This window comes from Vidua chalybeata, chromosome 1 (genome assembly GCF_026979565.1).
Source record: "Vidua chalybeata isolate OUT-0048 chromosome 1, bVidCha1 merged haplotype, whole genome shotgun sequence".
NCBI classification, from domain to species: Eukaryota; Metazoa; Chordata; class Aves; order Passeriformes; family Viduidae; genus Vidua; species Vidua chalybeata.
In genome coordinates, this window is record NC_071530.1 from 71,566,965 (window position 1) to 71,593,759 (window position 26,795).

Here is a 26,795-nt window from a genome sequence, read left to right on the forward strand (position 1 = left end):
GTGTAAGATGTAGCTTAGCTCCTTTTTTCTCCAAGGTCTACTGATACTGTCTACCCTTTGCTATGTGCATTGGTGAGCCTAATATTTCAAAGGAATTCGGTGCCAAAATTGACATTAATCTCAGTGAAGCTGGATTAAGTCCTGATGCTTAAGATACATTTGATAATTTTCAATTGTACCTTTATAAGCAAATATTTCATGCTTGAAGCCTGGCATTATAATGACTGAGGTCTGCTGTCAGGGACATCTCTGCACTTCCACAATCACAGCTTTTTCCCATAACCTTTCTAAGACATGCCCATTCCACAGCAGGGGAAAGGCAAAGAAAAAAGGAACACATTTGTTACAGGCTGTCATTGATACCCTTCTGCAGCAAACATTGCCCACTGCTCTGAACTGGACAAGTCAGGGAATGTAACTATTTCATTTAGGCAGATGAGAAAGGGCTTTCTTTTCCTTGCAGTCTACCAGTCACTTTCATGAAATAATTTGTTTTACTAGCATCCACTGCAGTGCACTCCATAAACTGGGAAGAAATACTCCTGAAGGCTTGAGACAAGACTGAACACAATTTCAGAGGCCTTTTTCATAAGTGAAATCAACAATCCATGCTAAGCTATTATTAGAAGTTCAAGGTGGAATTTCTATCCTGGATAAAAAAAATAACTTGAACACCCTTGATTCAAAGTCTGCAGTGGCTCTTGAAAGGGAAAAAGGACCCCATCACTTAAAAAAGCCTTATCTCTTTATGTTTTTTCTGCTCTGCTTTCCTCACCGTGACATATGTGAACAAGCTCCCTAGAGAGGGATTTCAGTGTTGTTGCAGGAACTCGTCAGAAGAGTGCAGTGCATGGTAACAGAGAGCAGTGCTGATGTCACACAACAAGTCTTATGAGCAGATCAATACCCTTCACTGGACAGGCTTACACATCTGAAGTAAAGTTATGGGTCCAAAATCTTGCCCAGCTTCACCATGTGGACCAACAAGGGCTCCTACTTCTTCTCACTCATCTCCCTTTGCTGGTCAGAGGTGCAGTGAGCACGTTCCCATGCAAGGCTGGACTGGGCCTCCTCAGTGATGTGTGGTGTGCAGGCTGCCTACCATGCCTGATGTGGTGACAACACATAAAGCTGCCTCCATCTCTGGAACTCTGTGGAATTTTTACAGCAGAGTACATCTAATGGATGCTAGAAAAAACAAACTCCACTTGTTTTGTCACAAGAAGTAAATAGGGTGATCACATCAACTGTATTTAGGTACTTACATTCTGCTCTAATTTTAAAGTAATGTACTTAGTATAAAATTTTGTAGCCAAGAAGTGTAACAGAATGTAGTCTACTAATGCATAACACTTTTCATCCTGTATACTGTAGCCAGACAGCTTTTTACAATTAGTAAGTAATGCACATATATTCATTAAGAACTGCAGTGTAATACACAGGGCGCCCACAGTTCTCCTCCTCTATCTTCTGCATGAAGAAAAAGAAAAGAAAAAAGGGTCACCTAATGTGACTAGAAGATGTATGCATAGCTAAGAATGAATACTAACTGTGTGCTCAAAGAAACCTATTAAAGCATTAGGGGGAAGCATTAGTAATCCAACACTATGTACTTTAGAACAACTCACTGCCAGAAAGAAAGATAGTGAGAACAAAACTAAAATAAAACAAACAAGGAAACAAAAAAAAAACAAAACCAAAAAGAGAGAAATTATAATTTCTTCATACAAGCTAACTGAAATATTTGTAGCAACAATAGGGGACTGTTTCAGTCACAAAGCAGCCTGACTGAATGATAATCAAATTAATTATCTACATTAACTGAACAGTTGAGAGCCCAGGTTGAAATTTAATACACCACACTGCATGAGGATGCTTAAAGATAAATCACAGCATGTGACTCTGTGAGCATAATTTATTTTAAAACACTGCACTTTTCCTGCAAATTGCATTTATTAAAGCTATGCAAAAGCTTCAAATCCTTTCAAAGGTGAGGACATTTTGACTGTGCTGGTTCTTGTTATTTAAGACGTACTTCACAGAATCACAGAATTACAGAATGGGTCAGGCTGGAAAAGATACACAGTGGGTCATCTGGTCGAAATTCCTTGCTAAAGTAAGGTCATCCCAGAGCACATGGCGCAGGACTGATTCCAAGTGACTCTGGAAAATCTCCAGTGAGACAGACTCCACAGCCTCCCTAGGCAATCTGTTCAGTCTGCAGTCACCTGCACAGTAAAGAAACTTTTCCTCTTATTCAGGTGGAACTTCCTGTGCTCCAGTTTCTGCCCATTAACTCTTGTCCTATTGGAAAAACCAAGAACCTGTCTCCATCCTCTTGGCACTCTCTCTTCAGATACTTACAGACAATAAAGAGGTCCCTTTTCAGTCGTCTCTTCTCAAGGCTGAAGAAGTGCAATTTCCTCAGCCTTTCCTCATGAGAGAGATACTTCCACCTCTCAATCACCTTTGTCACTCTCCACTGGACATGCTTCAGGAGCTCCCTGTCTCTCATGTACTGAGGAGCTCAGAACTGGACACAGCACTCCAGATGTGGGCTCATCAGGGCTGAGCAGAGGGGCCGGATCACCTCCCTTGACCTGGTGGCAACAATTTTCTTCCTAATGTACCCCAGGATACCTTTGGCCTTCTCTGCCACAAGGACACACTGCTGGCTCATGGGCAGCTTGTTGTCCACCAGGAACCCCAAGTTCTTCTCTGCTTTCCAGCAGTTTGGCCCCCAGCTTGTGCTGGTCCATGGGGTTATTCCTCCCCAGGTGCAGGACCCTGCATTTGCCCTCATTACATTTCAGAAAGTTGCACTCTGCCCATTTACCTCTCTCCAGCCTGTTGAGGTCCATCTGAGGGGTATTGGCCACTCCTCCCAGCTTTGTGCCATCAGTGAACTTGCTGGGGAGGCACCTGCCCTTTCATCCAAGTCATTGATGAGTATGTTAAACAATACTGAGCCCAGTACTGAACCTTGGTGGGGGACACCACCAGTGACAGGCTTCCAACTAGATCCTGTGACAGTGATTACAGCCCTCTGGGATCTGCTGTTCAGGCAGTTCTCAATCCACTTCAATTTGTCCTCTTCAACAATTCTTGATGAAATTTATTTGGCAATCATGCTGGGAGGAAAAACATGGATCCAACCCTTTGCCCAAGCTCTACCCCATCCCATCTTTTCCTATTTTCTCTTTTGAGCTCACAGTTCCAAAAACATTTGCTCCACCCATTCCCCTAACATATATGCCAATATCCCAGGCACATGATGCTCTGTCTATACGGCTACTCCTCATTTTTATTTGTTGTCCCTATGCTAAGATGCCCAGGGCACAGTCAGCATGGTCTCAGCTGCTGATGGGGTTAAGGACATGTGGCCACAAACTTTTGTCTTATGCAGATACACACCCAGCTTTGCCCAAAATATGGGAAGGAGGGTGCCAAATGGCTACTACGTCACATCCTACCAGCCCTTTGATAACAGCCAGGGCAACTAAGAGGAGCGGGGCCAACCAGACTGTGACACAGCTTCTCCCTCCTCTCCCAGCTGGCAAGACCCTGGGCAGTGGGATTGTGCCAGGACGGGGGGTGTGGGAAATCATGGGTTGAGAGCAAGCGGCCTCCCAAACACTACTTCCACAGGGTTAGCGGGAGAGCACAGCACTACCCGACAGCACGGCCCCAGGTCTGAGGGGACACCCTCCACCTTGGCCACTGGGTGCCTGTGGGATGTGGGGCAGCAGGGCTGTCAGCAGACACATGGTGGGGAAAGGTGGCCTGAGGGCCAGGTGGCTCCTGGTGGTCCTGGCATGGGAGCCGTGCTCCTGTCCCATGCAGGGACATGGCACCTGTGCACACTTGAGTGACGTGTGTACTCTGGACCCACAAGGTTAATTGCAATGCCACCTGTAGGAGGTACTTTCCCACAAATACGAACCTTCTGTTTTTTCCATATGCTCCCATATGGTCCAATTTTTCTTCATAAGCAGAGTTGTACTAGAGCTAAGAATTGACAGCAAAGCTTTACTTGCGTGCCTGTAATGTCAAAACCAGAAGTCACCTGACTTTGATAAATCCATGGTTTAAAAAAAAAAAAAATAAAATTCATCTTTTCCTTCGACACTCTAACTTAGGAATAATTTGCTTGCACAAGATAGAGGAAATTTGATAGATTTTGTCATCAAACATTTTCATTTGTGCCTGGCAAGAGGTCAGTGAGAAGACTCAGATTTTCTTATCTTGGTGTCTTCTCTGCAGCCTTTTCACTTTGCACCTTTGCTGCAGTCCAAATATGCCCTGCTCTACACATGTAGAAAACATTACAAAAATCAGATACAATCTCTGTTAATCATGGGAGGAGAGGAAGAAACAGTTTGATTGTGATGCACTACAAAACACAGTATTAATGTGTGATGTACTACAAAACATAGTATTAATCCCTCAAATAATAGCAAAATAAACACAAATGTTCTTAATCAATTTCTTCTAATTCTTATCAACAATAAGGAAAAATCAGATTATAAAAATGCTTGAAGCATTTCAGGTTTCTCCACATGGTGTCTGAAAACAGACTTTGTTAGCAGATTGACTGAAATCTCTCTGGTTTTAGAGATGTGTGAATGGTTGTGAGAGGGATGCCTGAAACAAGTCACTTCTAGAGAAGCTTTGAACAATAAAGAGCCTCTGTTTTCCAGTGAATTGTGCATATGCACACAAACGCTCATCCATAATGTGAATTTAAAATAATCCTGATGGGAGTGAGAGGGGGAAGGGACACGTGGAAATAACTAGCCAGACTTTGACCCTTTGTGTTAGAAAACAAAGCCTTGTAGTTCAAATCTGAGATAGCAGTTCCCATTTGACATGGCTTCAACAGACATACACGCCTTCTGGCTTAAGCCTGTCCCTAAAGGATACTAAGACCAAGCAAAGCTTGCTTGCAAGCCACCCAACCACAACACGATGGTTTTAAGTGGAAACAAATGAATGGAATAGATGTAATTAAAAGTCCAAACTGAATTAGTCAAAATCACTACAGCTTCACTTTGCTAAGTCAGTGAAGGGCAGGAATGGAGCATCTGGAATAGCTGTTTGGCATAGGGTCACTATGAAGATGAAATAGGGTTAATTTTCTACTGGAGTGTAGGTCAGGCACTGTGCTGTGGCAGAGCACTCAATTTACTGGGTATGTTTTGGCCTACTTAGAACTTTAGAAAATAAATATTACAATGTTAAATTAAATATGCTCTGTGACAAGGACTTGCAACATTGGGAGAATGTGATTTATATGCAATTGGCTCATATATACCATCTAATATGATATGCACAGTGTAATGAAAGCTCAAGGGTCTGATCTGCAGTGCAGAGAGGCTTTACAATCCTCTTTCAGGTTGCACATTGTTTTTTCTTCCTCCTTTTCTTTTTTTTTTTTTTTAATGACTACATGAGTTAATTAGTGGTTATGTACTCTGTCTCTTTGCCTGGCCTAGCTTATCCCGACTGCAATAAATCTCTTTTCTTTCACTCTCCCTAAGATCATTACAACTTTAGCCAGCACTGAACAAAACTAATTGAAAGCCACCTGCTTTTAGGATCACCTTAATGAAAAATGAAGAAGTTAAGAAACAAAATTCAATCAACTTTCTAACAGTCTTTAATTTCCTATTAATTCACCCAAGTGCAGAGGCAGAAAACCCTTCACATTATCCCTTTTGTTTTCACTGCTGGCCTTATCGTCCAGTTTTCCTTACATCTGTAGAATTAGAAATTATTATTTTTGTAACCTAAATCTCCCATCATTCTTTAATGTGGAACTAATAGTTTTACATTTAGTCTTTTTAACTGCTGCTGTACAAAAAAAAAAATGTGCTTGCAAATAGCCTTCTTATTCTTTTTGCTAAATGTTTGGGTTCTTTTAATCAGGCAGGTCCAGATTCAGCAGAACTTTTATAGATGTCAAAGTCCACTTAAGCACTTACACAAATGATCTAAATCTTACTGCCTTTGATGATGTTCAAGCACCTGCAGAAATCTGGGAAAAAGGCTGAACATGCAAGACTGAATAGTTATGGATTTTGTGAGGGAGGGCCTTGGTACCCAGACATGCAAAACCTCTGAGCACATACTGAACCTCAGGCAGGTGACCAAGTACTATTGAAGCTGATAGGAAGTAAGTACATGTGTCAAGATATGCACTTTGCTACCACTGCACAGGAACTCACAATTTAGTGGTGTGAACAGGAGTAAAGGAAACATTCTTGAGATAGCTTGGTGGCTACGCTGTTTCTCCTAACTAGTTTCACAGCTCATCCTTAATTGTGGAGAAATGAGCCTGGAAAAGGTTAAGAGTGGATGATTTATTTCCTGCAGGCCAGCTGAAGCAAAATACTGAGAAGAGAAAAAAAAAAACCAACAAAAGGGGAACAGGAGACAGATGGGACTAACGACTATTTGTGTTGCAGCAGGGCTTAGATGTCCCAGTAAAGCCTGGGATCCCACAGCGCGAGACGCTGTGCAAACATGTCACTGAGGGTGTTCAGAAAAGGGGAGTTGCCTGTAAACGCTGCATGTGGAAGTCCCTTTGAAGTCAGCAGAGCCCAAGCATGCAAAAGGTTTGTACTGCCAGGCCATGCATTTCAAGCTGTATGATTAATTGCTGTCAAGTGTGCCAAAGCAGAAGACAGGCTCTCTCACAGGACGGCCACCAAAGCTACAATGAGCGGAGGAAGAAAAAAAATAAGGTCACAGAAAATATATTGGTTTTATTTAATAGTCCACTGTTTACTTCCTGTGAGTGTAAACATAGAATTATTTCTCCTACTTCAAAAGAATAAGAATTCTATTTAGATTAAATAAATTTAAAACAGTGCAGGTGACATGCAGTATGGGATAAATGTTACCTTCATGTAAACGTACGCTTCTCTCATCGATTATAGTAATAAGATATGCAAAGAAAGATCAGAGGAATATAATTTGATCCTTTTTTGAAGCTACTCTGAAATCCATGCTGCATGTAGCATGTGTGCATGCACAGAAGAGGAAGAAGAGTGAGGAGTCACAGCACTGCAGAACCTTCCCAGAGATAGCAAATTCCAGCTGCTTTAGAAGTGAACTGATGGCTACAGAAGGTCAATGGATCTAGAAACAAGGTGAGCCCCCCAATTTGTGAACCTGTGGTTTCAATGATGCAATCATTGCTACAACATGAAGAAAAGGCTTAAGCACAAAGGCATACAGAAGAACGAAAGGAAGGAAAAAATACCAGTCAGGAATAATTATCACAGTGTATAAAACTTTCCACTCCTTTATTATCATAAATTGCAAAGTTTTATTGATGCATATTTTATCACAGCACTCTTGCCATATGTGATCTGAAGATTCAGAGCCTGTCCCCGGGGACAACGGTACTGATATAGATAATCAAGAATTCCTTTTATGCTCCTCTCAACACAGCCACAGCTCAGATTGAAATTAACATCTTTTACAATGAAACACCAGTTTTCTGCCACAACTAGACATGACAGCTGGAGAGAGAGACCTGCTTATCCAGTTATTCCTTCAAGTCTCGGTTTCATTACAGGCATGAAGATGTAAACTAAGTACAAAGCAATGCGGACGGTCACTGAATACCAGAAAAACGAATCTGCATGCAACCTGCCACATGAAGAAATGGGAAGAGAAATGCTTCCAAATAAATCCAAGGATGAAAAGCAAAGATCAGACACAGTCCCTTAAAAAAAAACGATGAAGAGGAATGCAAAAGCTTTGAACTTTTGCTGTGTTCACTGCCTGGACTAGACTGGGTGATGCTTGCACACACGCATGTGCACACAGGAGTGGAACCCATGGCCAGAAAGAAACCCAGTATAGGGCTCTGTCCTACTTAAATCCTCCAAAGCAAGGATTTGACCTAGTGGAAGCACTAAGGCTGCTTAGTGTTGGTACTTGTTCCTGGTCATTTTTTTAGCCTGACTGCTTCCACCTGCACATCGTCCCTGTTTCTCATGCTACTGAAGAGGGGGGCATGGAAGTTGTTTTACCCTGCTCCCCATGGGGTCAAACATCACTGTAGCATCTGACTGTCTTTCTGTAGAGCATTAAACAACCAACATCTGCCATGTAGTGTTCTCCCTCTCATCCTCCTCCCAAGGGAGAACTGGGTATGCATTGTAGTGTTTTGCTTTGTTTCTTTTGTTTTGTTTTGCCATGACTTTGTTTTTGTTGTTTTAAATCTACATGTTGGGTATGTTGGGAAGGAAAACAAGTGCAGCACCTTGCTTGTGAAGGAGAAGGTGGTGGGGTCATCAGTTTCTGAGGAAGTTAGTGTCAAAGTCTCAGCCTGGTTTCCCAGAAGGTGCAGCTTCCTGCTGGCTGCTAGAGCTGATAGAAAGGTGCAAACTTCACAGACTGTCACAGGGAGCTGGAAATGATAATGTACTGGAAAATTGCATCTGTTCCATTTGCAAAAGCAGTTCAAGTCCAGCTTTGAGCACTTGCCTACCTATCACATTTCAAAGGAGCCTGTTGCTTTGTTGTGTTACATTCTGGGACAACACAAAGCAAAACCTACTCCTCTGATTAACATCCTACAGCCTAGGGGTTGTCTCCAAACAGGGAAACACAGAAGAAAGGTTATCAATGTGTTTTGAAACATGTAAGTGGGCAAATGTGCCGTTAGAGATGCAAGGATGCTCAGGAAACATTTAAAGGCTATTGCACAGCTTCAGGTTAGATCAGGAAAGAAGTACAAAAAGGAAGGCACATGCCACTTTTCTAGCCTCATGCCTTTGTCTTTCTAAGGGCTGCACAAAACAGTACTTCTGCATTTCAATTCTGTGGATGAGCTCAGGCTAAAAGCACATGTAAATGCAAGCCCACTTTAGGGTCATTATCAAGTAAGACAGGGAAAAAGAAGGCTATGAAAGAAGACATATGTGGCAGAACTGCAGTATAAGGATCAAATTGAAATCATCAGAAAAAAAAATAGCACTAACACATTCATTGGATCAGTCTTCCGGGGATAAAAATGAGAGGGCAGGAACTCTCACCCTGCATTAGGAGACTGTCATTTTCACTTTCCTTAACCAAGGAATGTTTGGAATTTCCTGCTCCTCATCCCACTGGAAGGGCTCATCTCACTGGGAAAGGCTGATTCCCAAATACTCAAAGCCTTTTGCATTCATGAAGGAGATTCTTTTTTAGGTTACTCATTCTGCCTTTCATTATGTTTTTAATTGACACATTTCCCAGAGTTCAGTATTATAGAATACTGGCATTGGAAGGATTTAATAATGAAGGTATTCTTCTGCGTGAAGGAACACAAGTTCAGATGACTGGGATTTCTCCAGTCTTGCACACACAGACACACACACACACACATACACAGTGATGGTTGCAACCCCACTGTGACTAAGAAGTCTAGATTAGCTAAGACCAAGAAAAATATAACAGTGCCTATTGTTTTCCTTTCACAAGAGATTTAAGATAGAATATTTACTATGATCATACAATTTTTATATCCAATTGAAAAACAGAATTTCCATCTTGCAAGAAGTTATAGCATTTGGCATTTCTTATGTCAGGCTAAAAATCCCAAATAATGCAATTTATCTTTCAACGGAGCTCTTAAAAATCAGTTTAAAAAGGCAAAAACTTTAACATCTATGGCATGACATAGGTAATTTGGAAATTTTAGAAAAAAAATGTTTAGTGTTAAGGAGCAAGACGGGTGTAGTGATCTTGCTCCTTCACTCCAACTTCAGATGGCCACAGCTGAGAGCTGATATTCTTGATCCACTTGTCTCTATCTGCCTATGGATCCCTCTCCCCAGACAGAATTAGAACCCCACCAGACATGAGAATCTCATGGTGTGGCTGTTCGCAAGAGGCTTCCCACCAATGCAACATCTCATCCCAATTACAAAATATATATGCCAGCCAGATTTTCCTGTGGAACATTTTACTAAAAGGTCTATTTCCACTACGAATATTTTCAAATTTAATGCACAACATAAAAATACTTAATTGAACACTTTAGTGATCAAACCTAGTTGTTTTTTACAACTTGCTTTTTTGCATCCTTTGAGTGTGACTATCAAGGCAGAATATCAGGTAAGAAGACTAGTATCCAACTTAGAAACTCAGTGTGATTTGTAAATAAGAAAGGACTTTGAAAAGCATTTGAGATGAATCTTTCTTCATGCCCTCAAGTTATAAAAGTATGTTTTATAAGCAACTCTTTTTATAATTATTTTCATGGTAATATTGATTTTAAAGATTATTTTACAACTGGAAATCAAGAAGCATGCTGGAATATTTTTCTATAAAATGTTAAATAAGGTAGAGACCTCGTTGGGAATCTGTGCAAGGTCTAGCATGATGTATAGAATAGACCAAGCCAGAGGTTGGTGGGGTCATCTTTGTAACAGAACAGTAACAATAAATTAATTAAAAAAAAATCAGAGACAATCAAGCAATCAAAAATCAGTTGCTTACTACAAAGAGAACTCAGACCCTCTTTTAGTGAAATGTATTCTCATTGCACCAACATAACCCCATTGAAACCAGTGAGCTTGCATTATGGTATTAAAGAGCGGAGTAACAGAGACATGCCATGTTGTAAAAGTTCTTTACATCTTTCTTTGAAATAATGACATGGGTCATTGTCCCAGACACCAGTCTGTCCTTACACAGTAAATCCTGGATCTTTAAGATAGATGGGTTGTAATTAGAACTAAAACATGGCCTATGGGGCAAGATCTTTTCCCCACTTAAATCACATTGTTTTCATTGCTGTACTGGTGTAAATGGTATTTTTATGTATGTGTCCAGAAGAGAACTGAACTGCAATATTTCTTCTCTGCTGCTGAAATATTAGCATTAAAAAACCAGTATTTTACAAAAGTCATATAAACACAGTGCTTCCAACACAATCAATTTTGTTGCAATTATTTTGCACCATCTTTCATCCTTGAAATTATATCCCTTCCTTTCTGGACTGTTTTAAAACTAAAAATTTTGAACTTATTTGAAGTAAGACTCAGCAGTACATTAACTGGTAAAAATCAAAGTACTTCTTTTTCTCCCCCAGCCCAGAAGAATTAATTTTGTTGCCACTAAAGAACAGGCACCCAACTTTTGAACAGAAACTGACCTAATATTTCTGAAAACCCTGCATGCAATTAGCTTCTTGTAAGAGCCATCTTTCAAGCAGTCTTTTTCTGCCTCTGAACTCCAAAAGCTGCTCATGAGATCCAGCAAAATTAGGATATTAATAGAGAACCATTTATCAAGCTTGATGGGTTTGTTAGAGGCACACTTGTCTAGTTAACCAACACTGTCAGGGTATCTTTTAAAGCAGACAATACTGTTAAGGCCCTCCTTATTATTTCTACTCCAGGTTTTTCACAACAGTGTGTGTCCAGCAATGGAAGCAGTGCTGCCCTAGGAAGGGGTACTCAGACAGCAGAGGGTCTCCCCAGAAAGGGAGCCCTCCTTGGCTATGGGCTGGTGTGGAGGCCTCATCCCAAGACATTGTGATGTCCAAAGGGACTCTTGGTACAGCGGGGTGTACGCCTGCACCCCTCAGTCCTGTGGCCATGTGGAATCACTGGTGGGTGTCCAAAGCAAAGAGGGCTGCTGCCCTCCTGATCCCAGGGACTACAGCCCATTTCTCAGAAACTTTGGCCTAGGCTGAAAAGAAGCAAATGGCTGGTGAACTGGGATGGCAAGTTCATGGTACTGGATTGGGAACCAGGGGCTGACTCCAATGTTTGGTTTTTCTCTTGCCTTTTTCCTTGATGGCCACACTGTTCTCTGGGCTTGTTTTACCTTCACTCTGCCTTGTGTTCAACAGCATTTTGGTTTTTGAGATATATTCTCTTCAAGCAAAAAAAGCATTTTTTTTTCCCAACAGAAACATAAGAACTTCAACCTTTTCCAGGAAAAGATTTCTCAGATCAGGGCTCCTTCTTGGCACTTTGAGACACAAATAACAATCTTGACCTCTTCATTACTTAGTGTGATTGCTCTGACAGGTCTTTTGTCTGAGCATTTCCTAAAGGCTTTGGTTTCCCTCAAAAACATGATGATTTTGAAATCTAAGCTTTGACAAAACAGAACTGTGATCTCCCAGCTCCGGTATTTGGACTGCAAACTGTGTGTTTGTACTGCAGGGGAATCTGCATATTACTCAACACCTGCAGGCACCTCTAAACCACAAATTATAACTAATAATAGAAGTTTTACCTTTGTCTGGTGATTCAGTCTCAGAAACCTAAACTTCCTCAAGCACTCAGATTCACTCTGTGGACAAAAGCTAAAAGATCCCTGTTGTGTCAGCAGATCCAAAGCTAAACTCAAATATTGCTCTTATCTAGGCATATAATCCCATCAGATTGTGAACCACTGGCTTTGGCAGTAGAGTGTCCAATGGTGGCAGAAATTGTGCTAAGGCTGGACACTTATCCCACCCCATCTCTGCCTCCTTTTTCACCCAGGCTCACTTGGCTGCGCTGGCAGCACTCATTCACTAGCACCAGTACTGCACAAGTTTCAGATAAAGGAGCACCATTTTCTGCAGTCCTATTCCTTAAACATTTATTCCTTAAACATCTGTGACTTCTTCTAGTTCCAGGGTTTTATATAAGACAGGAACATTGAGGTTATCTGATCAACTTATGTTGGCAATACCCCACACATGGCAGAGGACAAGAGGATAAAACACTGTAAACATTGTGAATGCTGTGTCTTCCCCTTTCCCTTTTTATTTCCTCTAAACATTATTGGAGAAGAATGTACTGCAAAGTCATAAATAAAGTATACTTGTCAGAAGCTATGATCTTAAAATATTCTAAGGGTTTGTTTGCGTTCTCTCCATAAATTGTTTATTGGTCAATATGGACAGAATTTGGAAATGCATCCTCCTTTGCAGTTCACTGATATTATCTCCATTCTAAATACTTTCATCTAGTATTAAGCTTCCAAAAAAAATCCCCACTTTCTACCCTTTTTTCATTGATTAGAAATTTTCTAATGCTGAACATTCAATTATGCAGCATTACATTACCTTGTGTTTCTTATCCTTAAGGAGATGGTGAGCATTAAAGGACTGTATGATTTTTAAACTTACTATCAGAGGTAGAGTTATGTAGTTGGGTTGATGCTTTTTGAGTTGTCTCCATCTACACAGTAAACCAAAAAATGAAAAATCTCTGTAGAAAATAAGTTTCTAATTTATATTTTTACTTCCCTGTGTTATGTTAATGACACAGTAACAGGCCAACTCTGTGAAATGGTACCGTGATGAGTAAATTATTACAAAAAGAAGTTTAAGAAGGCAACGATTTCAGTGTCTGAATAGTCCATGAGGATACAGAACAGGAAAGATCTCTTTAGCCAGAGAAGACACAAACCTTTAACACAGAACACAGACATTCTTCTAACTCTTCTGGAGCCTTGCAAAGGTTGTCTTCCAATAAAACAATCATCCTGCATAAGGTGATATTTTAAATCAGATGTTAAATGGTTCAGTCCCCTCTAGATAGTTCCTAAAGAGGCAAAAAAACCTGACGAGTGGACTTAAAAATGCTTTTGAATGCATGTAGTGGTTGACAGATTGGCTATTTACAGCTAGTAAGTCAAATCTGTTATGACATTTGGTAATTACCTCTTCAATAAATAACTTGATAAGTTTCCAGAGAAAAGAAGGCAATTTATCTCAGAATAAAAACAGTTTTGGTCCACCAACTCTTTGAGGACAATTTGGTAGGTAACTGTAACTACATGGGGAATTTGGATGCTCAGGGATCATTAAAAATAATGGGAACTTAAGTGTCCAGATCCTACAGCAGTTTCAAAACTCTTAGCCATGTTCTTCTGGGACAGCTACTTTTTGCCCACTGCAAAGGTATTAACACTTAAACACTCAGAAAAGTAAGAGAACAAACTGCAAAAAACCCCAGTGTCAGGTGGTTATCTATGATCATTTTACTGATGTTTTACTAAATTGACAAAATGGAGGAGAAAACAGAACAGCTTATAGTTTATTTTTGATATTTTAATTATTGATGTTTCAACAAGACAAGGACTTCACAGTCAAAGGGTTCATTTGCAACAGGATTAAAGTGGCAGCAGAATTTAATGGGAATGCATTTTTTGAGACTAGGAATTTGTAGTAAAAAATTAACACCTACCCGCCACACAAGCATATATGTTTGCTCTGCATAAACACCTGTAGAGCCCAGCAGGGGATTACAGAGGTAATGCAATGGAGCTCTTTCTCCCAAGGGTGAAAAACAAGTGAGGTGGAGATAGCAAACAGTAGTAGGGAAAAGTTATTAGCTATACTGGCTATCACGGCTGTTAGCCATGGCTGATTCATTGCCTCACTAACAGTCACCTATTTAGCAGGCTGTAATACAAATGAGTGTTTAATGGGAGCCCCTTCTCTTGCACAGAGCAGCAGGACAGCAAACCAGGGCCCTTGAAGAGCTACATGGGCCAAACAGGCAAGGAAAATAGACAGGCAGAGACTGACAGCTCAGTGTTGAGCTGTTCTCTTTTCCTTCTCTCCTTCACTTCCATTATTGCTCCTACACATTTAAATCTAGCAGCCAGTTCCTTTGTCCTCCACTTCACGCTGAGATGTACCCTGGGCATGAGACAGCAGGAGCCCACCTGGAAGAGTGGATCCTCAGCCACAGTGTATTTCACAGTGCCTTTAGCAGCACCACTGAGCTCACCCTCACAAGGATTCACCTTTCCTAAGTCTATACTACACCAAAAAAAAAAAAAGTTTAGCCATTGTTCAGACCAACATTTCTGTACAATGGTTACATTTTGTATATAGCCCTAATATCTACAACGCATTGCTGACAATCACCTTTCTCTTGGCATATTGATGAGCTACTACCCGAAACCACATATAAATCAAGGAATATGCTTTTTTAACAACCCCCCCAATATTCTTTACTCACCCTGGAGACTTCTTGTGGGATCCAGATGCTGTTATTCCAATCTTTATCTGTTACCACAAGCTTCTCTGCTTTCTGCCATGCTCATTTACAACCCTGTGGAACAGTTATTTGTCTTCTTTTTGTATTAGTCTATTTCCAAGCCAGAGCCAAATTCTATACTTGCAACCTATCAGATCTGTCCTTTTATCTCTGTTATTCTATGAAGACATTTGTCATTTCTTTCTGTCTGCCTCACTATACAAATCCTGTTTTCTTGCCCTCCTGCAGCTTCTTTCTCTGTTCAGTCTCCTCAAGGTTTTGTTGCTATTATCATCATTTTGTCTCAGCATGCTCTCTGTCCTCTTGAAGGCTGGTTTGACAGATCCTCTCTTGTCATCTGCTTGAAGGCTGATTTCAGCTCTTCCTTGCAGCACTGTGCCTATGCGCCTCCTCCGCTACAAGAGTTTAATGTGGAGCTTGTTCTACCAGAGCTGCTCCTTGTGGCCCTTCCTCCTGAGGAGCGTCTCCAAGACAGAAGTTGTACAGGGCTGTGGGTCACAGAGCCAGTCTGATAATGTCAATAGCTGACTGCTGCCTTTCCAACAGGCCTGGTAGACCTTCCCCTTGTCATTATCAAGGACGTGCACTAGACATTTGACAGGATCTCCTCTGGGTGTCCATAGGGTGCCCAGAAAAGATGGTGTTTAACATTGCTATTAGAATAAATTTACCAACTTGTGCTCACTCCTCATGCATTCTTTACATGGAGACTGTCCATTTCCATATCACTTTCTGAAGGAGACAGAGCAGCAGCCCCTCTCAGGAGGTATGGTAGTTGTTTGCTTCATGCAGCCCTCCTTTGACATTGAAAGAAACTGAATGTCCAATTAAAACACTCAGGAATCACTGATACAGAGTCTTCCCATACTTCCCTTTCTGGGAAAGCAGTTTTCTGTCCTTCATAGGTCCTTCAGGAGGCCTGCAGACTTCCTCTTTATTTCTCCACTCTCTTCCTTAAAAACATATTTTTGCTCTGAAGCCTTAATATATTACACCTGCAGGTCAAGTAATACATAATATTTACTTTAATGGTTAATGTCCTTCAGATTATGCATGGATTGGAGGATGCTTGGGGCAAAACTTCAAATTTTATTTGAAGGGAAATGCTTCTTTTCATTAAGGAAGCTCCCCTTTCCAAAAGTCAGTCTTCTAGATCACAGAGAGAGCCACCATAACTTCACCTCTTAAAGCCTGTCTCTCCACTTCAAAAGTATCTTAAAATTTAAAAAATAGACTAATTTCAGCAATGGGCTAAGCACATTGAAGGTACTCCATAATCTAGTGAAGTACCTACATTATTCTTAAGAGATTTGCCAACCAGTGATCTACTACTGCTATTTTAATTTATGTTACATCGTGATTGCAATTCTAAATTAAACTCATACAGGCAAGAAAATTTATAGTTAAGCCTTTCTGTCAATCCTTAACTTTCTTCACAGTAACAAAGTGACATATTGCAAGGGCTCTCGACTGTGTCTCGCAATACCTAGGCATGTACAAAGGTTAATTACTATATTGGATTTGAGTGACAATGTTTTGCTGGTGGGGGGGGTATAGGGGTGTTTATGTGAGAGCTGCCAGAAGCTTCCCCCATGTCCACTGGCTCCAGGATGGACCCACTATTGGCCAAGGCTGAGCCCATCATCAACGATGGCACCACCTCTGGGATAACTTATTTAAGAAGGGGAGAAAAAACCCTTGTGCAACAGCAGCCGAAGAGGAGAGTGAGGACATATGAGAGAAGTAGCTCTGCAGACACCAAGGTCTGTGAAGAAGGAAGGGAAGGAGATTCTCCAGGCACTGGAGCAGAGATTCCCCTGCAGCCCCTGGTGAAGACCACAGTGAGGCAGCTGTGACCCTGCAGCACCTGTAGGACATGAAATCAAAGCAAGTGGATGCCCAAAGGTGGCTGTGACCCCCATGGGAAGCCCATGCTGTAGGGCCTGGCTGCTGTGGATGTGTATAGAGAGCCCATGGTGAAGGTAACCTATGCTGCCAGGATTTGTGATCAGTCCTGCAGGGGATTCACGCTGGAGCACTTCATGAAGAACTACAGCCCTTGGGAAGGACCTGCATTGGAGGAATTTGTGGAGAACTGAGTCCTGTGGGAGGGACTCCATGCTGGAGCAGGGGAAGAGTGCTGGGAGTCCTTCCCAAGAGGAAGGAGAAGCAGTGACAATGTATGATGAACTGACTGCAGCCCCAATTCCCTGTCCCCCTGTTCCACAGAGAGGCAGAGAAATTTGGAATTAAGTAGAGTCTGGGGAGAAGAGCTGTGTAATAAATTGATTTCCCCAAGATGAGTCTGTTTTGCTGGTAACAGTAACTGGTGAGTAATCCCCTGTCCTCAACTTGACCTGTATTCTCTTTATATTTTGTCTCTCCTGTTCAGCTGAGGGAAGGGATAGAGTGGCTTTGGTGGGCACTGGGATCCAGCCAGGGTCAACACACTCCAATTACACAGACTCATTTTTTACCTTTGATTTGCTAAAAGGAATCATGCAGAAGAACTCAGCCCTGGTGTGCTCCCTTTCTGAAAACTCTTAGCACCTCTTGGGCTGTGCTGTCAGGTGCTGCATAACCCAACAGGGCAAACCCTACACCTTTCAGTGAGTGCTTGTTCCATTGGGCATCTGCACCGAAGCAGGAAGGGCATCAGTCCTTCTGAAAAAAGTAAAATAATTTACAAAAAGGCCTTACTGAGAAACAAATCCACATGTTTTCCCCAGGGGCCCCATGGCAGCCCTAGCCAGCAGTATTCCTTCCCTCTTTGGTGAGCACATGATCTAATGGCATGGGCTCACAAGAGCATCCCAATGCTGTCACTGCTAGAAAAAACAGAAGATGACACAGATGGTAAAAAGGAGAAAACCAAGAGGGAAATTCAGAAGGCAGCCCTATTACCCAAATACCTCTGTGTTTCACTGGTTCCAGCTTAAGCTTGGACTGGTTGTGGTTTGGGGTATCAATCCCTGAATGCTCAGGTTTTTGAAGACCCGTTATAAAAATCATCACAGTCAAGCACTTTTAACATACAGAATGCATTTAGTAGTGTACCTTGAATTTATTTCTTAACATATGAATTATACTTATGCTTTTCAAAGCAAAACAAGTAGTTTAAAAATTGGAACTGCCTGTGACTGCATGAAATGCTCCTTTCATCCATTCATTCTGTAAATGAGTACCCGAGTCAACTCCTTCACAACAGTTACGGTTTCTCAAGTCTGCAAACACTTTTCAAATGTGGGCTCTATCTTTTGGAATGCCATCAAGACATGCTTGCTAGTAGATGGTGAATTTTAAGTGTTTAGCTTTCAGATGAAATGTATGTAACTATGTTAAAAATTCCTCTGAAAAAAGTAGGTCTTATACATGCGTTGCTGTCAGTTTTCACAGTTCTATCCTTTTTTTAATTACCCAAGACATTCTGGTTACAGAGCTACAAAGTAATCTATTTAAAGCTGGGTTTTACAGTGATCTAATGGGCACAAAAACCATACGGAATTAGAAAACATTTACTTCTCTTCCCCTTCTTATATTGCCAAATATGTTTAAATCAAACTTATTTTAAAAACAAATATTCCCAGGGTAAGGACTTTCATATCAACTTCTGGTTGTTTCTGCTGAATTAGAAACCTCTGGCAATTTTTTTCCTACTGAAATGTAAATGATGACATATCATTAACTAGCAGCATTACACCACTAAAATACGAGGATGTCTCTTGCTTGCCTCAAACTTCCCTTTCCTTAAGTGCAATGCCTTAGAGGCAGCAGTGTTTAAATGGTACAAAGTACTCTACTAGCACCAGCCTGAATCTTTATTTAGCAGAACAAGCTTCACATTCTTCCCTGCTAACACAGTATATGGAAATGTTCAGCTCCTCCAAAAAACACACTCATACACTATTACTGTCTACCCCAAGGTACAGCACTGACATGACAGATTCATGTTCCCAGCTGTGACATAAGGGCTCTTTGACAATACCACAGTGAAAGCCCTATTAAGAAAACATGTGCCGGACCGTGCATCTGATGCAGTTAAATGCTATAAAAGATTTTCCAGGTGTTAATGAGTTGCACGAGTAGAATGAAAATGAGGTGGATCCATGTGCTTGGAAATTCTCAAGGAACAGGACTCAGGCTCTCAGAGAGACGGACAAACAGTGCTTTATAAGCACCACTGGCCACACTCTGCACCTGACCATACGAGGTGATGAGCGACCCTGACTATTCACTGGGAGAACTGTTCATTGAGGATCGTTTGCATGGGAAAAGACAGACTTTCATGTCTTCCTGCAGTTTACTACATCCTTTTTACTTTGCTCTATTTGGGAAAAAGCACTGGTTATTTTCCCCCTCTTAAGCATTTTTTTTTGTTCTAAAAATAAGGAAAACATTATGCCTGTTGCTTCTTGCTTTTAGTTTTATGAGGGATTCAGCTTGACCCAGTATAGATAAGAAATTGTCATTTAGTTAATGTTAAAATATCATTACTTAGAGCTTATGTTTTAAAGGACAGACAGACAGTCTGTTGAACACTTTGAAAAAGCAGTGGTCGAAATTTTTCAATGCAATGATGAGGCCTAATATAGATTCCTTTAAGATACATATAAAATCCTATGTATGGGGTGCCCTGAGAATTTCAACCACTGATAACTTCAGAGTACGTGCATATGTTATTTTGTACAACAGCTACCTACAGGAGAAACGTTTATTCATATAATCAGTTGACTTGATAAAAGATTATTTAATTTCTTTAGCATGTGTGAATTTTATGGTTACTCTCCTTGAGGAGGTAAGTTTTAGTTTTTCTATATATGACAGGTACATTGGGGGAAGGCTGCAATGCAGACTGTTTCATGCTGTTGTGACAACAATCACAGTCTTAATCCTAGCATACAACTGTATCTAAGGAAAAAAAAAAAGGTAATTTTGTTGCCATGCTAATTTCAGCCTGATTTTCTGAAAAGGGGATGCTCCCAGTAATATAAGAACCAATGGAGTGTCTGCTCTCAGAAGTTAATTTAGAACCACCCATTTTATTTCCCACAGAAAAGTCAGTACTATTTTATCTTTCATTTCCAATCTAATATCCCAAGTTGTCTACCCACTCTTCCCCCACCCCAACAGAGTTACTTAAATTAACTTGGAGTACTAAATTTTCTTAAAGGCATAAGAAGACTAGGTGGAGAGAATAAGCAAACCACTGTAATATCACATTGACACAGAGTCTTGAAATTGATGTCTTAAGGGTTAAATTCCTCTGGCTTGCCAGGTGTTCTGTGCAAATGTTGCATTCATACAATGTAGTATCTGACCATTTAACCATATGTCAAACAATCTTTGCTATGACAACCAGATGTAGACATTGCCATGGAATGAAATTATAATTTTATTAATTACCCTTTAATTAGTTGATACAGGAGAGAACACGCAGTAATTTAGTCATAATTGGCCTGACTGAGACTCAATACTTAAAGGGATGGAATCTGTTTGTGAGACTACTTGTTATGAATAACAATTATGTCTGTGACAATGCAATTTTATTATGAAGATGTACTATGCATTTCAAACAGTATAAACTAGTATTAAGGATAGGTATAAGATAGTATCCAACATTCTAGCTACAATATGATGGAAAACATTTTCCTTGAATAAAAGTGTGTAATTCTCTGTGTATTTTGCTACATATTATAACAATTCAAGAAAGACCTCTTACCAAACTCACTGTGATGACCAAATTGTGTTTTCAATGCATTTTATTATAGAAATGAGGAGCCCCTTGCACTTCAAAAAAAAAAAAAAAAAAAAGAAAAAAATTACCAATCTTCAAATTGTTCTAGACCTTAACATGGTATTTGTGCAAGGAGTTCACCATACAAATTTTTTGAAACACTCTTTGACAAAACATTATAATTAGAAACTTGAACAGTCTCTGATGTGACCACTTGTCACCACATTTTTTGGATTTTTGTAAGAAAGTGGAACATCCCTAGATTTCTCAGATTACATAGGTGCAAATAAAGTTAACAGCATCCCTCTGTAGACTGTAGCAATAGGTAAATGTCTTGAAGACATTCTTTCAAATACAGGTTGCTGTTAAATCAGGAATACTCTTCACAGACTGAGTATTGAGTATCACTGTAGTAGGACAGAGCACATTCAACAGCTTAATAAAAATGCTTGTAAAGTGGATCTTAACATTGGCCCTTACATACCCAGTTGTTAAGAGATATTTTTGCCATTCTGGAGCCATCATTCTGTCCTTGCTCTTCTAAACTCTATGACCTGAGAGAAGACTGCAGTATTTTATGTTAGTTTTGTACTTTTAGATGACAACATGCCTCATCTCTTGTCTTTCCACAAAAGTCTCAGACAGTGCAGGTCAAAACCTTCATCAAACACAGCTCCAACAAAATATAACAAACTGCTTTACTTTTCAGAACTGAATGAAAGCTCTCTCCTTCTGTATTTTCCCATGATGGGTAGCTCTTAGATTTTTGCATGTGCAGTGACAGAAATTATACTTAACTGAATTTCTTTTAAAACCTTGTCCAGTTACAGAATGTTTGTTTATTTCTTTATGATGGATGTGGAAGCTATATAGATATCTCCAAGCCAAATGAGTCTTTCATGTAACTGTTGTAAGGTCAAGAAAGTTATACAAATGATAAGTCTGCTTCCTTTAGTATTAGACTTTTAGGAATCGTTCTAACTTGCTTAAATGACTATGGGCTGCTTTCGAAGTTGTTTTTTCTTTTTCTTTTTAAACACAACATCCTTCCATCCTTTCTAATTATTAATTCACTATTATCCTTCTTTAGCACAAATGTGTATATGGAAAAACATGCTACATAGGAAAGCAAAACACCTTTTGCCTAGGGTGCCATCTTCCAGTTAATATCAGTAAGTCATATTCTGTTGCTTGTAAGTGCATCTTGCTCAACAACTTATCACCACCTCCAGTACAAACACTCGCAGGTTGTATCTTCCTGCTGTGTCACAGGGAATAGCTAACGCAGTGTAACAAGAGAACATTTCATTAGATTACCATGAAAGAATCACCGCTGCAAGGAACTTGAGCTGAACAGGGACACAATCACAGTGTTAAAAACTCGAAACAGTTTACCATTAAAGCCTTGTGTGACTGCTTGAGAAATGTCTTAGAGCAGCACAAAAGCTGGCACCATTAGCTTTCATCCCTGCTGAGTTGGCAATAAAGTGCACACATAAGTAAAATGCATTAATTGGTATTAGTCAATCTGGTTAAGATGTTCATTCTCCAGGCATCTTCAGATTTCATTTCCATAAAATAGGATTTCTTTAAGTCTCATAATTTGATTTTGTCCAGCCCAAAATTATATTGACACAGTGGCAGCAAAAGCACAATTACACCCCAGCTTTACAAAGGTGCTCTCTATCTAGACTGCGACCCACGTGCTCCCAGTCTCTCTCTCTCTCTCTCACACACACACACACAGAAAAAAAGCAACCCACATTAAAAAAAAAAGAACACAAAACAACAAAAAACTGCGGAAGAGGAAAAAGTGATGCCTTTTCCTATCATTTTCCTATTGCTATTTTTCCTCCCTTTCCCCTGTATTTTTCCTACTGTGCATTACTGATTACTGCACTTTAAGATCAGAATGAACAATTAACTGCCTAATTATTCCAGTCACACCAAGCCACAATGAAATCTTTATTCAGTGTTTACAGCAATCTTTGGCAGAGACTGTCTTGCTGTTTTTAAACCAAGAAGAACTGCTCCCTTTGGCTCCCTTCAGCATCAGCTGCCTGGGTTTCAGAGCTGGATGCCAATAATCAGCCTCCTTTTTCTATTCCAAAGTGGCTATTTTTTTTTTAAGGGTGAAAAGACCTATTCTCATCAACTCCCCATATATTCTGCCTGATTTATGTCCCAGCCACTGGGTCTCTTCCTTCCGTATCTTTTACCATTTGTGTCCCCTCGCACCCCCTCCGCGCCGCTCCCGCGGCGCCCGCCGAGCCGCAGAGCCCCCGGACACCCCCGGAGCCCCCCGGACAGGGGGGCCCTTCTTCCTCGGGAGCCTCGGTGAGGGGGCGAGAGGCGGAGGGGGCGGATAATTTGCAGCTCCCGCTGTACAGCATCCACACACATCCACACACGCACACCTTCTCCCATAGTTTTTTCTCGTTCTGCCGAAATCTCGGAGGAGGCTGCCCGCCCCGGGAAAGTTGGAGGGAGCCACTCCATGCCTCGGGCGGCTCTTTTTGCCCGCTCTCCGTCTCTCCGACCTGCTCCCCTCTCCCGACGGGCAGCCGCGCCGCCGGGACGCTCCGAGCCCCGCTCCGCCCTGCTCTGCCCGGCTCTGCGCGCTCCTGCCGCCGCGGCAGAGCACCTGCGGAGCGGGGGGAAGCTTGTCCCAGCCAAACTCCAGAGCGACCCGGTGTGGGCTCGCTTCGTTCCCCACCGCCTCCTCCTCGCCCTCTAACTGCGGCTGGGCAGCCAGGGGGTCGGGGAAAGAAGAAAAAAAAAAAAAAATAACCGGAGGAACAACTAAGATTAAAAGAACACTAAAATCCTAAGGAGAAAAATGAAGAAAAAGTAAAGGAGAAGAGAGAAAGAAAAAAAAAAAAAGAAAAAAAAGGGGAAAAATAAGAAAGAAATAAAGAGAACAAAAATAAAGAAAACGAGAGAAAAGAAAAAGGAGAGGGAGAAAGAGGGGGGAAAAGGAAAAAAGCAAAAGAAAAAGTCCCCGAAGGAGAGGTCGGGTTACCTTGCAGTGTGGAGAAGCTCCCGACTGCCTTCCTGGCGACGGGACTTCCCTCCTCCGCCGGGTGCGCCCCTCACATCCCCGCGCCCCCCGTTCCGCTGCCGCGGAGGGAGCTGCCGCTCGCTCCTGTCTCCGGCTGCGGAGAGACGCTCGGGCTGGGGGGGCTGCGCGGGGCCGCGCGGCCGCAGGCGGAGGAGGAGGAGGAGGCGGAGAAGGAGGAAGGAGCCCCGCGGCCGCGCCGCTCCCCAGAGCTGCCCGCGGGAAGTGGCCGCCGCTGCCCCTGGCTCTGCTGCCCGTGGATATCGCGGCGGGTCTAACGCTGCCGCGGGGACCTGCGGGAGGCGATTGGTGCCGCGGAGCTGCGCCCTCCTGCGCCGCCCCCGCCCTCCTTCCCGGGGAACCCCCCGCCCCAGCTGCGGCCCCCGGGCTCCCCGCAGCCCCCGGCTATGGGATAGCAACCTCGACTGTCCCCCCCGCAGGGCTGGTTACATCTCGGGAGGATTCCAAAACGCCCCACATTGGCTGTTGAGGTAGACCAAAAGACACAACGGAGAGTCGAAGCGATCCTTTATTTAACTAAAAGGGTACGGAGATGAAAGCTGAATTTCTTTGGAAGGATCGATTTTAGTTAATAAACATGCTGAGACTAATGTCAGAGCTACTTTTATGAGGGCAAACAGTAGAGTTTCCTGGAGGGTTTGTGTAAGACTTTGGAAAAACAACCAAATAAGAAAGGGGTTTTACATCCACCTTTAAAGATCATTTTAGTGTTCATAAAAGCTGCTAGGCTTGCTGAAATACTCCCCATCCACAGAACAACAACTGCAAAGGCAGTGGCAGGACAAGGCATCCTTTCTGCCAACTAATTCATCTCGATCTTGACCTGAAGCAACCAGGAGGGCAGGTATTTATCCACTATTCCTGTGATAGCCTTCATCTTTCTGCACAGAATGGGAAGGCAGCGAACTTGCAACAACTTTGATGATGTGTATGCATGAAAAAGAGAGGGAAACTTGTCCACTTGGGTATGAGGAGGTTATTACCTCTCTAATAGCTCCCTGTAGTAATAACTCCTTTTTGCTGCCAGCACACAGCCCATTCCCTGTCTCAGTTAAACTGGTAAATCTCAAGCAACTCCACTAAGCAGGGCTGTGCCCCATCAGTCTGTGGCCAAGCCGGTGAGTGGCAGTAGGAGGCTCTAAATCTCATTATCGATTACCTGGGATGCTGCCAGTCCCTCAACAATTAGATCTGGAGATGAGCATTCAGATTATACAGTCAAGATTTGTTTTGGGTGGGTTTTTTTGTTTTCTTTTTTTCTCTCTAGATTTGCACTAATGATTATTTGCAGAACTACAGTCTCACTGGCTAGTTTTCTGGCCCTGCATTTTTCATATTGATCGTAACATAGTCATTTCAGCATTACAGAAGAAAAAGGGCAGTCAGATCTCTGGAGAGAAGTTGCTGGAAGTTTGAATGCTGGCAAAGTCCCTAAAACAAATGATGAATTACAGCTATGATAAATGAATACTTGGGTGTGTTGCGAAGCCATACAATGTTTTCCCAGTTTCCTCTATTTAATGTTCATCTTTGAGCTCATCCTCAGGCTGATGGAACATTTTTGATGTAGCAGTTGGAGGAGGCCGGAATGGCCTTTGTCAGCATTACTGGTCAGCCACAGATACTCGGCACACTTCTGAAAAAAATAGGGCAAAACAGACCCTTCAGTACCATTTTTCCCTAATACTAGAACAGAATACTTGTAATAACCTCTAGAAAAGTGTCAGAACACCATTACTACTTTGAGTATGATTGCAAGAGCAATGACTTCTTGCTAGAATTGAGCTGGTTACTGAATCAATGCACTTCTTGTAGTATATGCACACATCCCCATTCCTTTGCTTCAACATGGTATACTTGGAATAAGTCTGATTGCAATCTTAAAGGCTAAATAGATGACACTTGAAAAGTTTGCATTTCAGTTTGAGTGTAGTTTGTGAGTTTGTTTTTCTTCCCTGAAGTTGGGCTGCAGTAGGGGAAAAAGTCAGAATAAAATATGTATGACAGCTTTAACAGAATGGCAACTCTAATGGATGTCCTTCGATTATTTCCTGTACTACAGTACCGTGAAAATAAAATGCAGTACTGTCTATTGTTTAAGTTTACAATTTAGGATTACTATACAGTATATAAAGCAGCACTGCTACATGACACAGAAAACACAAGAGAATTCTATGATCCACAAAGTAAGCACTAGAACAAATCCATACATTTAATAAATGAACTTCTCAGTTCCATATACACAGCCAAATAGGTTATCCAAACATTGTGTTTACTAAAGCAGATGTGGCTACACACTTTAAATTCTGCCTCATGTGTTTCCTTTCACAGGGACATGATTCAGTAATGTGCCTGTGACTTATATTTTCTGAGACCTGTGCCACACAGTAAAATAGGAGGAACTTATATTTTCACTGTCTCATGCTCCCCTCCCAGTACACAGCTGAATCATGCAATCTGAAGGGTGCTTTCCTGTGCCTCTGAAATTGGAGTTGAGAGAATGTGGCAGAGTGTGTTCATCAACTCACCTGTCGCAGCATTGCATGTTTTCAACCACCAGGCTTTTTCAGGAAAAATGAGAGAAGGTTTCAAACAATCATATGCAAAATGCACATACAGAACAGGTGGATGAAGAAGTGTCTCACCTCCTTCCTCAAAAATGTCTAATAAAATTATAATTTTCAATTAAGAAAATGGAATCAAATTAAACCTTACATGAACAATAAAAATCAATTGTTGAATCTAGAGCCTTTATTAAGCGCAGTTGTGATTAAGTGTCCTTACATGAAAGAAGTGAATCTTTCATCTCCAATACTTGAAGTTCTCCCTGCCACCATATTATACATAACTCCAAAACCATACAGAGTAAAAAAAATGCTAGAAAATGCAGCATGCTGAGTTGTTTTAAAATTTAGAGGCTTTCTGAGAGATGAAAGAAGCATTTTGCTATCACTGTTTGAAC

The 26,795-nt window shown here is 41.5% G+C and overlaps 1 protein-coding gene and 1 long non-coding RNA gene across 2 annotated transcripts in view; one reads left to right on the forward strand and one right to left on the reverse strand.

Annotated features, from left to right (window-relative positions):
- Window positions 1–23,839, reverse strand: part of CDH20 (cadherin 20) — a 119,058-nt gene extending 95,219 nt beyond the window's left edge. The window contains exon 1 of the mRNA XM_053953056.1: window positions 23,777–23,839. The gene's annotated coding sequence lies outside the window, so the exon portion shown is untranslated. The remainder of the gene's footprint in view (window positions 1–23,776) is intronic.
- Window positions 1,110–7,663, forward strand: LOC128793701 (uncharacterized). Its single transcript, XR_008432867.1, has 3 exons — window positions 1,110–1,257; window positions 6,996–7,154; window positions 7,586–7,663. It is a non-coding gene; the product is annotated as an uncharacterized LOC128793701 (long non-coding RNA).
- Window positions 23,840–26,795: the final 2,956 nt, after the last annotated feature.